This window comes from Schistocerca serialis, chromosome 12 (genome assembly GCF_023864345.2).
Source record: "Schistocerca serialis cubense isolate TAMUIC-IGC-003099 chromosome 12, iqSchSeri2.2, whole genome shotgun sequence".
NCBI classification, from domain to species: domain Eukaryota; kingdom Metazoa; phylum Arthropoda; class Insecta; order Orthoptera; family Acrididae; genus Schistocerca; species Schistocerca serialis.
Window position 1 is genome coordinate 103,034,082 of NC_064649.1, and position 10,854 is coordinate 103,044,935.

Consider the following 10,854-nt stretch of genomic DNA (forward strand, 5'->3'; position numbering starts at 1 on the left):
GTCTAACTGCGATTTCCGTGACAAGTCGCAACTAAGAGTCGCAAGTAGCAACTAAAAAGCGCGGTTAACAGTGCCATCTGTGGGTCAAAGTTCGTACTACGTCCATCTCTGCGATACGCTGTGGGGTCTAACTGCGATTTCCGTGACAAGTCGCAACTAAGAGTCACAAGTAGCAACTAAAAAGCGCAGTTAGCACTGCCATCTGTTGAGCAAAGTTCATACTACGCTATTCGCTACCGAGTCAAACTGCGATTTCTGTGACAAATCGCAACTAAGAGTCGCAAGTAGCAACTAAAAAGCGCAGTTAACATACTTCTCCTAGTGTCATCTGTTGACCGACGTATGTACGTTATGAGAGCCTTGTGCCTCACGAGATCGATGTGCTGTGTGTGCATGTGAAGGGCTTATTTCAATAGTGGTACAAGTCCATTTTTGTTAATTTTGAGATATAGAGTCGTAAAGTTAAATGAGTGCTGAAAAATCTGCAGTTGAGATACCAGAAATATTCACCATATGGCTTCTTGCTAGAGATGAGCCTTTATTTATGTTTGTTTGGATCACTAATTTCAGAAGCATTATAGACAGAAAAGTGTAGGTAATGGACTTGTACCACTATTGAAATAAGCCCTTCATATTATATGACGACATGCACATTCAGCATCAGTTACGGTTGGTCAAATACTGCTGTGACTCTGAATGTATTATATTAATAAGAAGCGACATTGCCTTTTTCTCCTGAAAATATCGAGTAACGTAACAAATGTGTTTGATTCTGCTTCCAATATGACAGTTTTGGTTAATACTCCACATGCCTACAGGACTTTGCAATGTTAACACAGCAGAACTCAGACATCTGTATAAGTGTAGAGAAATGAAAACAGTCATATGAATGCCTCACAGTTCAAGACTCGGGAGAAAAGTTTTACACCTGGTGTTCTACATGGCAACTTCACACACAAGAACTTTTTGCCGACATCACTACCACCTACATAAGTAAGCTTTTCCTGTGTCACTTTCAAGTAATGCACTTAAGCTATTCCTGATTTAACTGGAAGATCTGTACTTCCCACTTTCATATCAACAGCCTCAAAATGCATATTGTAGACTTCGGGATATGTTACAGGTCAGTGTCACACCAAGATTGTGGAGAAAGGGGGGGGGGGGGCGGCATGTCACTCTCCAACAAGTGTTTACCAATAAATAAGTGGCGGAAAATTACGGGTATAGGACGGCTTAACATGTGGAAAATGAGATTTTTATTATTCACTCAATGTATTTAACATTTATTATTCCTTTAAAATCGCACAACAACTTCAATAAAACACTTTAATCAGTCATACACTTATTTCATAATTATTTCACTTTTAAACTGCAAATCCTTTAAGAGCTGTCTTGAATCTTCACGAGTCTCTCTCAACAGCCTTGATGTGGATAGATATGTACAGCAACCAGTAATCAGTCAGAACTGCGTCTGCAAAAACACAAGGATTATTAAACAATTTTTGCTGTCACTAATTACTAGCAATATAATTGACAGAGTAGATTGCTAATATTTGCTATATCACATTTGCTAATATTTGCTATATCACATTCGCAAGAACGATCTCACTGAAGTAATTAAGTCCATCAAAACGCTTAGAAACTAACCTGTCGTCTGACGAAAACGGTCTAAAGACTGGCAATTTCTTCAGATCTGTTGACAATGATATTTTGAATTATCACTTTACTGAGTGACTGAAATGTAGTTCAGGTACCTATGAACATAACAATATGTTAGAATTCATTTTCTAAACACGAACTATTACGGTACTGTGCGGCTACTTGCATATTAATTACACTATTAATATTTTCACAGTTGTTTCTTTAATACAAAATTAAAGCCAACGGAAGAATAAACGTAAAACATACTTACCAATGACAGGTTTGTTGAGATGCAATTTTCTGTGTGGACAGATGTAACTTTTTCATACGGTGGTACGTCGCAGCAATCGCAGGAGTCACAGAAATCGCAGAAGTAGTAGAAGTCACAGAAATCGCAGAAGTAGCAGAAGTCACAGAAGTAGCAGAAATCGCAGAAGTAGCAGAAGTCGCAGAAATCGCGGAAGTAGCAGAAGTAGCAGTGGCGGAGGGATACGCGACTTAGGTTCCTTAACTGCGACTCTTAACTGCGACAAATCACAGTTAAGAATAACAGATACTGAAAAGTAGCATTCACAGAAATCACTGATATCGGAAAATCGCAGTTTAGCCCATCACTACTGCCGCCGCTCCCGCGCGCTCCCAGCCACCCCCGAGCGCGTCCCCGTGACGTGGCAGCGCGCCATTGGCCGGTGGACGGGCGAGTGCGGGCTGGCTGATGCAACGACGGACCGGGGTGTGTGTATTATTGTGCGTAGCCCGCCTTCCACGTCGCACTTGTGACGTCACGCCGGGACCGGACCCCCACATCGCTGATGCAAGAGGTCTCAGGAGTAAAGCTCGTGCATACGACAGGAGCGCCCATTTCTAGCAAAAAACCTCGTAGGGGGGCATGCCCTGTTGCTAACAGTTTCCTAGATACACTGTGTGATTAAAGGTTCCGGACACCTGGCTGAAAATGACAAATGTTGTTGGTGTTAGGACAGCAACCAGCCACAAATTTACTTTCAGTTCCTTTATTTATTCAAAGGAAACCGTTACCGGTTTCGAATCGTTGTGATTCATCCTCAGACGGTTTACACGCTTTCTTTATGACATTTGGTGTGTTTTTATGGATTAAATGTCCTAAAATATAAATAAAACATAATTATAAACACGCCACACACAGATGGTTGCGTTACAGATTTTCGTTCCATGTGACTTACGTGAAACGTCGGTTTCGTGTGTTTGTTTTCATAACATTCGTCCAACCGATGTAAATGCATTCCCACTGCATCTTCGTTGTTCCACACGTAAATAGTTCTCACTCTACTCTTTAGATTTGTCCCTGACATCATTTCAACCACGCACCACATGTTTTGATACATACAAAGAGCTTACAAACATATGAGTATCACAGATGCTATGATATATCGTAACATTTGACGTGTGCAACAACGAAGATGCAGTGGGAATGCATTTACATCGGTTGGACGAATGTTATGAAAACAAACACTCGAAACCGACGCTTCACGTAAGTCACATGGAACGAAAATCTGTAACGCAACCATATGTGTGTGGCGTGTTTATAATTATGTTTTATTTATATTTTAGGACAATTAATCTATAAAAACACACCAAACGTCATAAAGAAAGCGTGTAAACCGTCTGAGGATGAATCACAACGATTCGAAACCGGTAACGGTTTCCTTTGAATAAATAAAGGAACTGAAAGTAAATTTGTGGCTGGTTGCTGTCCTAACACCATCAACATTTGTCTTCAAACAACAGCCACGGTCTCCATCATGTCATCATATGACAAAATTGCATGAAAATGACAAGTTCGTGGCGCTCTCCATCGGTATGATGTTGGCCCACCCTTAGCCTTGATAGCAGTTTCCACTCTCGCAGGCATACGTTCAATCACGTGCTGGAAGGTTTCTTGGAGAATGGCAGTGCATTCTGCACTGAGGAGAGGTATCCATATCGGACGGTGAGGCCTGGCACGAAGTCGGCGTTTCAAAACATCCTAAAGGTGTTATAAAGGATTCAGCTCAGGACTCTGCGAAGGCCAGTGTATTACAGGGCCGTCCATTATGGTGCTCGATCGTGCTGAAAGATGCAGTCTCCATCCCTGAAAAGTGAGAAGCAAGAGGGTGCTTAAAATATCAGTATAGCTTGTCTTGTGATAATGCCACGCAAAACAACAAGGGTTGCAAGCCCCTCCATCAAAAACACAACCACATCATAACACCACCGAATTTTCAAACAGTTCAAATGGCTCTGAGCACTATGGGACTTAACTTCTGAGGACATCAGACACCTGGAACTTAGAACTACTTAAACCTAACTAACCTAAAGACATCACACACATCCATGCCCGAGGCAGGATTCGAATCTGCGACCGTAGCGGTCGCGCGGCTCCAGACTGTTGCGCCTAGAACCACTCGGCCACACCGGCCGGCTTTCCACTGTTCAATCGTCCAATGTTTACGCTCCTTACAACAATCGAGGCGTCGTTTGGCATTTACAGGCGTGATGTGTGGCTTATGAGCAGCCGCTCGACCACGAAATCCAAGTTTTCGCACCTCTCGCCTAACTTTCATAGTACTTACAGTGGATCCTGATGCAGTTTAAAATTCCTGTTTGATAACCTGGATAGGCGTCTGCCTATTACACATTATGACGCTCTTCAACTGTCGGCGGTCTCCGTCAGTCAACAGACTAGGTCGGCCTGTACGCTTTTGTCCTGTAAGTGCCCCTTCACGTTTCCACTTCAGTATCACATCGGAAACAGTGGACCTAGGGATGTTTAGGACTGTGGAAATGCCGCGTGCAGCCGTATGACACAAGTGACACCCAATCACCTGACCACGTTCGAAGTCCGTGAGTTCTGCGGAGCGCCCCATTCTGCTCTCTCACGATGTCCAATGACTACTTGAGGTCGCTGATATGGAGCACCTGGCAGTAGGTGGCAGCACACTGGACTTAAAATGAAAAACGTATTTTTTCGTGGGTGTCCGGTTACTTTTGATCATATAGCGTAAGAATCGGTAAATGACACTTAGCAACAGGAGTATTGACACGCAAAATGTAAATTTATTTCTATAACCAGATGTATCTCTGTAGTTAATAAAAATTATACACATGTGACACGTAGCGAAGTTATTCTAGACTATCACTTCCTAAAATGCTTACTATCGCTCTTGAACTACCCGGTATTTTGCTGTCGAACTGTTCAAATGGGTTAGTTTAACATTTATCTATGAATATTGCGCAGATGGATCGTACAAAATATCTTGCATGTAAGACCTGGTTAAAATTACGATGCTGCCTCCGGTGTATCAGATGTGCAGGCTATCACTGTATGGGATTCTATGACTAATTTAGTTTCCACGCTTAAGTAGAAAGTAGAAGAGGCGAGTACTGAGTAAGTCCTGAAGAGGCGAGACGTGTGTGAAGACACTCGCAGAAAATAAACTGATTTTCAAAAACCGAGAGGGGCACCCCTTACTCAGTGCCGTATGGCGCCGTCAAGGTGATTCTGAGTCTATAATCCAGGGCGGTCATAAAGTCACGGCCCATTTCTCAAAAATAATGGATGCATTTACATAATACGCTCGTAAGATTATTGTCAATGTTTGTATGTATTTTCATCGCACTTCGACACTGCTTCCGACCATTTCGAAGCATTACTCGCGAACCTAAATACACTACTGGCCATTAGAATTGCTACACCAAGAAGAAATGCAAATGATAAACGGGTATTCATTGGACAAATATATTATACTAGAACTGACATCCCCCCCCATGAACCATGGACCTTGCCGATGGTGGGGAGGCTTGCGTGCCTCAGCGATACAGATAGCCGTACCGTAGGTGCAACCACAACGGAGGGGTATCTGTTGAGAGGCCAGACAAACGTGTGGTTCCTGAAGAGGGGCAGCAGCCTTTTCAGTAGTTGCAAGGGCAACAGTCTGGATGATTGACTGATCTGGCCTTGTAACAATAACCAAAACGGCCTTGCTGTGCTGGTACTGCGAACGGCTGAAAGCAAGGGGAAACTACAGCCGTAATTTTTCCCGAGGGCATGCAGCTTTACTGTATGATTACATGATGATGGCGTCCTCTTGGGTAAAATATTCCGGAGGTAAAATAGTCCCCCATTCGGATCTCCGGGCGGGGACTACTCAAGAGGATGTCGTTATCAGGAGAAAGAAAACTGGCGTTCTACGGATCGGAGCGTGGAATGTCAGATCCCTTAATCGGGCAGGTAGGTTAGAAAATTTAAAAAGGGAAATGGATAGGTTGAAGTTAGATATAGTGGGAATTAGTGAAGTTCGGTGGCAGGAGGAACAAGACTTCTGGTCAGGTGACTACAGGGTTATAAACACAAAATCAAATAGGGGTAATGCAGGAGTAGGTTTAATAATGAATAGGAAAATAGGAATGCGGGTAAGCTACTACAAACAGCATAGTGAACGCATTATTGTGGCCAAGATAGATACGAAGCCCACACCTACTACAGTAGTACAAGTTTATATGCCAACTAGCTCTGCAGATGACGAAGAAATTGAAGAAATGTATGATGAAATAAAAGAAATTATTCAGATTGTGAAGGGAGACGAAAATTTAATAGTCATGGGTGACTGGAATTCGAGTGTAGGAAAAGGGAGAGAAGGAAACATAGTAGGTGAATATGGATTGGGGGACAGAAATGAAAGAGGAAGCCGCCTGGTAGAATTTTGCACAGAGCACAACATAATCATAACTAACACTTGGTTTAAGAATCATGAAAGAAGGTTGTATACATGGAAGAACCCTGGAGATACTAAAAGGTATCAGATAGATTATATAATGGTAAGACAGAGATTTAGGAACCAGGTTTTAAATTGTAAGACATTTCCAGGGGCAGATGTGGACTCTGACCACAATCTATTGGTTATGACCTGTAGATTAAAACTGAAGAAACTGCAAAAAGGTGGGAATTTAAGGAGATGGGACCTGGATAAACTGAAAGAACCAGAGGTTGTACAGAGATTCAGGGAGAGCATAAGGGAGCAATTGACAGGAATAGGGGAAATAAATACAGTAGAAGAAGAATGGGTAGCTTTGAGGGATGAAGTAGTGAAGGCAGCAGAGGATCAAGTAGGTAAAAAGACGAGGGCTAGTAGAAATCCTTGGGTAACAGAAGAAATATTGAATTTAATTGATGAAAGGAGAAAATATAAAAATGCGGTAAGTGAAACAGGCAAAAAGGAATACAAACGTCTCAAAAACGAGATCGACAGGAAGTGCAAAATGGCTAAACAGGGATGGCTAGAGGACAAATGTAAGGATGTAGAGGCCTATCTCACTAGGGGTAAGATAGATACCGCCTACAGGAAAATTAAAGAGACCTTTGGAGATAAGAGAACGACTTGTATGAATATCAAGAGCTCAGATGGAAACCCAGTTCTAAGCAAAGAAGGGAAAGCAGAAAGGTGGAAGGAGTATATAGAGGGTCTATACAAGGGCGATGTACTTGAGGACAATATTATGGAAATGGAAGAGGATGTAGATGAAGATGAAATGGGAGATACGATACTGCGTGAAGAGTTTGACAGAGCACTGAAAGACCTGAGTCGAAACAAGGCCCCCGGAGTAGACAATATTCCATTGGAACTACTGACGGCCGTGGGAGAGCCAGTCCTGAGAAAACTCTACCATCTGGTGAGCAAAATGTATGAAACAGGCGAAATACCCTCAGACTTCAAGAAGAATATAATAATTCCAATCCCAAAGAAAGCAGGTGTTGACAGATGTGAAAATTACCGAACAATCAGTTTAATAAGCCACAGCTGCAAAATACTAACACGAATTCTTTACAGACGAATGGAAAAACTAGTAGAAGCCAACCTCGGGGAAGATCAGTTTGGATTCCGTAGAAACACTGGAACACGTGAGGCAATACTGACCTTACGACTTATCTTAGAAGAAAGATTAAGAAAAGGCAAACCTACGTTTCTAGCATTTGTAGACTTAGAGAAAGCTTTTGACAATGTTGACTGGAATACTCTCTTTCAAATTCTGAAGGTGGCAGGGGTAAAATACAGGGAGCGAAAGGCTATTTACAATTTGTACAGAAACCAGATGGCAGTTATAAGAGTCGAGGGACATGAAAGGGAAGCAGTGGTTGGGAAGGGAGTAAGACAGGGTTGTAGCCTGTCCCCGATGTTGTTCAATCTGTATATTGAGCAAGCAGTAAAGGAAACAAAAGAAAAATTCGGGGTAGGTATTAAAATTCATGGAGAAGAAATAAAAACTTTGAGGTTCGCCGATGACATTGTAATTCTGTCAGAGACAGCAAAGGACTTGGAAGAGCAGTTGAATGGAATGGACAGTGTCTTGAAAGGAGGATATAAGATGAACATCAACAAAAGCAAAACAAGGATAATGGAATGTAGTCTAATTAAGTCGGGTGATGCTGAGGGAATTAGATTAGGAAATGAGGCACTTAAAGTAGTAAAGGAGTTTTGCTATTTGGGGAGCAAAATAACTGATGATGGTCGAAGTAGAGAGGATATAAAATGTAGGCTGGCAATGGCAAGGAAAGCGTTTCTGAAGAAGAGAAATTTGTTAACATCCAGTATTGATTTAAGTGTCAGGAAGTCATTTCTGAAAGTATTTGTATGGAGTGTAGCCATGTATGGAAGTGAAACATGGACGATAAATAGTTTGGACAAGAAGAGAATAGAAGCTTTCGAAATGTGGTGCTACAGAAGAATGCTGAAGATTAGATGGGTAGATCACATAACTAATGAGGAAGTATTGAATAGGATTGGGGAGAAGAGAAGTTTGTGGCACAACTTGACCAGAAGAAGGGATCGGTTGGTAGGACATGTTCTGAGGCATCAAGGGATCACCAATTTAGTATTGGAGGGCAGCGTGGAGGGTAAAAATCGTAGAGGGAGACCAAGAGATGAATACACTAAGCAGATTCAGAAGGATGTAGGTTGCAATAGGTACTGGGAGATGAAAAAGCTTGCACAGGATAGAGTAGCATGGAGAGCTGCATCAAACCAGTCTCAGGACTGAAGACCACAACAACAACAACAACAGAACTGACATGTGATTTCATTTTCACGCAATTTGGGTGCATAGATCCTGAGAAATCAGTACCCAGAACAACCACCTCTGGCCTTAATAACGGCCTTGATACGCCTAGGCATTGAGTCAAACAGAGCTTGGATGGCGTGTACAGGTACAGCTGCCCATGCAGCTTCAACACGATACCACAGTTCATCAAGAGTAGTGACTGGCGTATTGTGACCAGACGTTTTCAATTGGTGAGAGATCTGGAGAAAGTGCTGGCCAGGGCAGCAATCGAACATTTTATGTATCCAGAAAGGCCCGTACAGGACCAGCAACATGCGGTTGTGCATTATCCTGCTGAAAAGTAGGGTATCGCAGGGATCGAATGAATGGTAGAGCCACGGGTCGTAACACATCTGAAATGTAACGTCCACTGTTCAAAGTGCCGTCAATGCGAACAGGAGGTGATCGAGACGTGTAACCAATGGCACCCCATGCCATCACGTCGGCTGATACGCCAGTATGGCGATGACGAATACACGCTTCCAATGTGCGTTCATCGCGATGTGGCCAAACACGGATGCGACCATCATGATGCTGTAAACAGAACCTGGATTCATCCGAAAAAATGACGTTTTGCCATTCGTGCACCCAGGTTCGTCGTTGAGTACACCATCGCAGGCTCTCCTATCTGTGATGCAGTGTCAAGGGTAACCGCAGCCACGGTCTCCGAACTGGTTGTAGATGCTGTTGCAGACGTTGTCGAACTGTTCGTGCAGATGGTTGTTGTCTCGCACAAGTCCCTATTGTTGACTCAGGAATCGAGACGTGGCTGCACGATCCGTTACAGCCGTACGGAAAAGATGGCTGTCATCTCGACTGCTAGTGATACGAGGCCGTTGGGATCCAGCACGGCGTTCCGTATTACCCTCCTGAACCTACCGATTCCATATTCTGCTAACAGTCATTGGATCTCGACCAACGCGAGCAGCAATGTCGCGATACGATAAACTGCAATCGCGATAGGCTACAATCCGATCTTTATCATAGTCGGAAACGTGATGGTAGGCATTTCTCCTCCTTACACGAGGCATCACAACAACGTTTCACCAGGCAACGTCGGTCAACTGCAGTTTGTGTATGAGAAATCGGTTGTAAACTTTCCTCATATCAGCACGTTGTAGTGTCACCACCGGCGCCAGCCTTGTGTGAATGCTCTGAAAAGCTAATCATTTGCATTTCACAGCATCTTCTTCCTGTCGTTTAAATTTCGCGTCTGTAGCACGTCATCTTCATGGTGTAGCAATTTTAATGGCCAGTAGTGTACGTTTAGAAGCATAATCTCTCTTGTGAAATAGCCGACGCTTTTTCCTGACGGTCCCTTACCTTTATTTTGTACGATCTTTATGTACACTCACGTGAAAACTCAACGGTGAGATGTCACGTGAGCGCTCCAGCCACAGCCTGCTATCCACTGAAAGGTGGCTACACTGCGCCAGAGAGTGCGCCAAAGAGTACTATTAAGCCGCCTCCACAGTGCCTGTTTAGAGTTCGTGGCAGTCAGTGCTTGTTGTGACATCGGAGAGGACAGTGTGTGTTAAGAACTCATAGAGACAGTGTGTGCGTGGGCAGAGCTCGTGGTTGTCGTGAAGTTGGAGCGAGATGTAGTAGTAAAGAGCGTTGTTCCATGTTTTATGCAGTTATTTGATGGGAGAGATAGCAGATGTTATTGTAATGAGTGCATTTCGTCAATATATATGAAGGTAAAAATTACAATGTTTTTTTTTTTTATTAGTTGTGTATCTGAAATAATGTGTCACTACAGGTTCAGTCAACAAAGCATCTGGCTCGAGTTCTTGTATTAGAGTGAATTTTGGTTTTCTTGCGTAATTATAGTTTTTCTAAATTTCTTTTGTCACGTCAGTATAATTGGTATCAAAATTCTTGTCTTGTTGGAAAAGAACCGTGCCAGATGTGGGCGTTGAGTCACACTCCCACATACAGAACAGTTACTCTTGTGCTCATTGGTTTCGTAGATTTTTATAGTTGCTGGGGTCTTAATTAATTAACTGTATTTACGAAAATTTTCTTACATTGTTCTCTGCAGTCAGATAGCGTAACAATTCTAGTCAGGGCCAACCGATTACGAGACTTACGTAATCG

At 42.9% G+C, this 10,854-nt stretch overlaps 1 long non-coding RNA gene across 1 annotated transcript; it reads right to left on the minus strand.

Moving 5' to 3' along the window:
* Positions 1-1,370: 1,370 nt before the first annotated feature.
* Positions 1,371-2,114, minus strand: LOC126428182 (uncharacterized). The gene is made up of 3 exons (XR_007576788.1): positions 1,913-2,114; positions 1,648-1,754; positions 1,371-1,471 (listed from the first exon to the last, which is right to left on the minus strand). It is a non-coding gene; the product is annotated as an uncharacterized LOC126428182 (long non-coding RNA).
* Between the last annotated feature and the right edge of the window lie 8,740 nt (positions 2,115-10,854).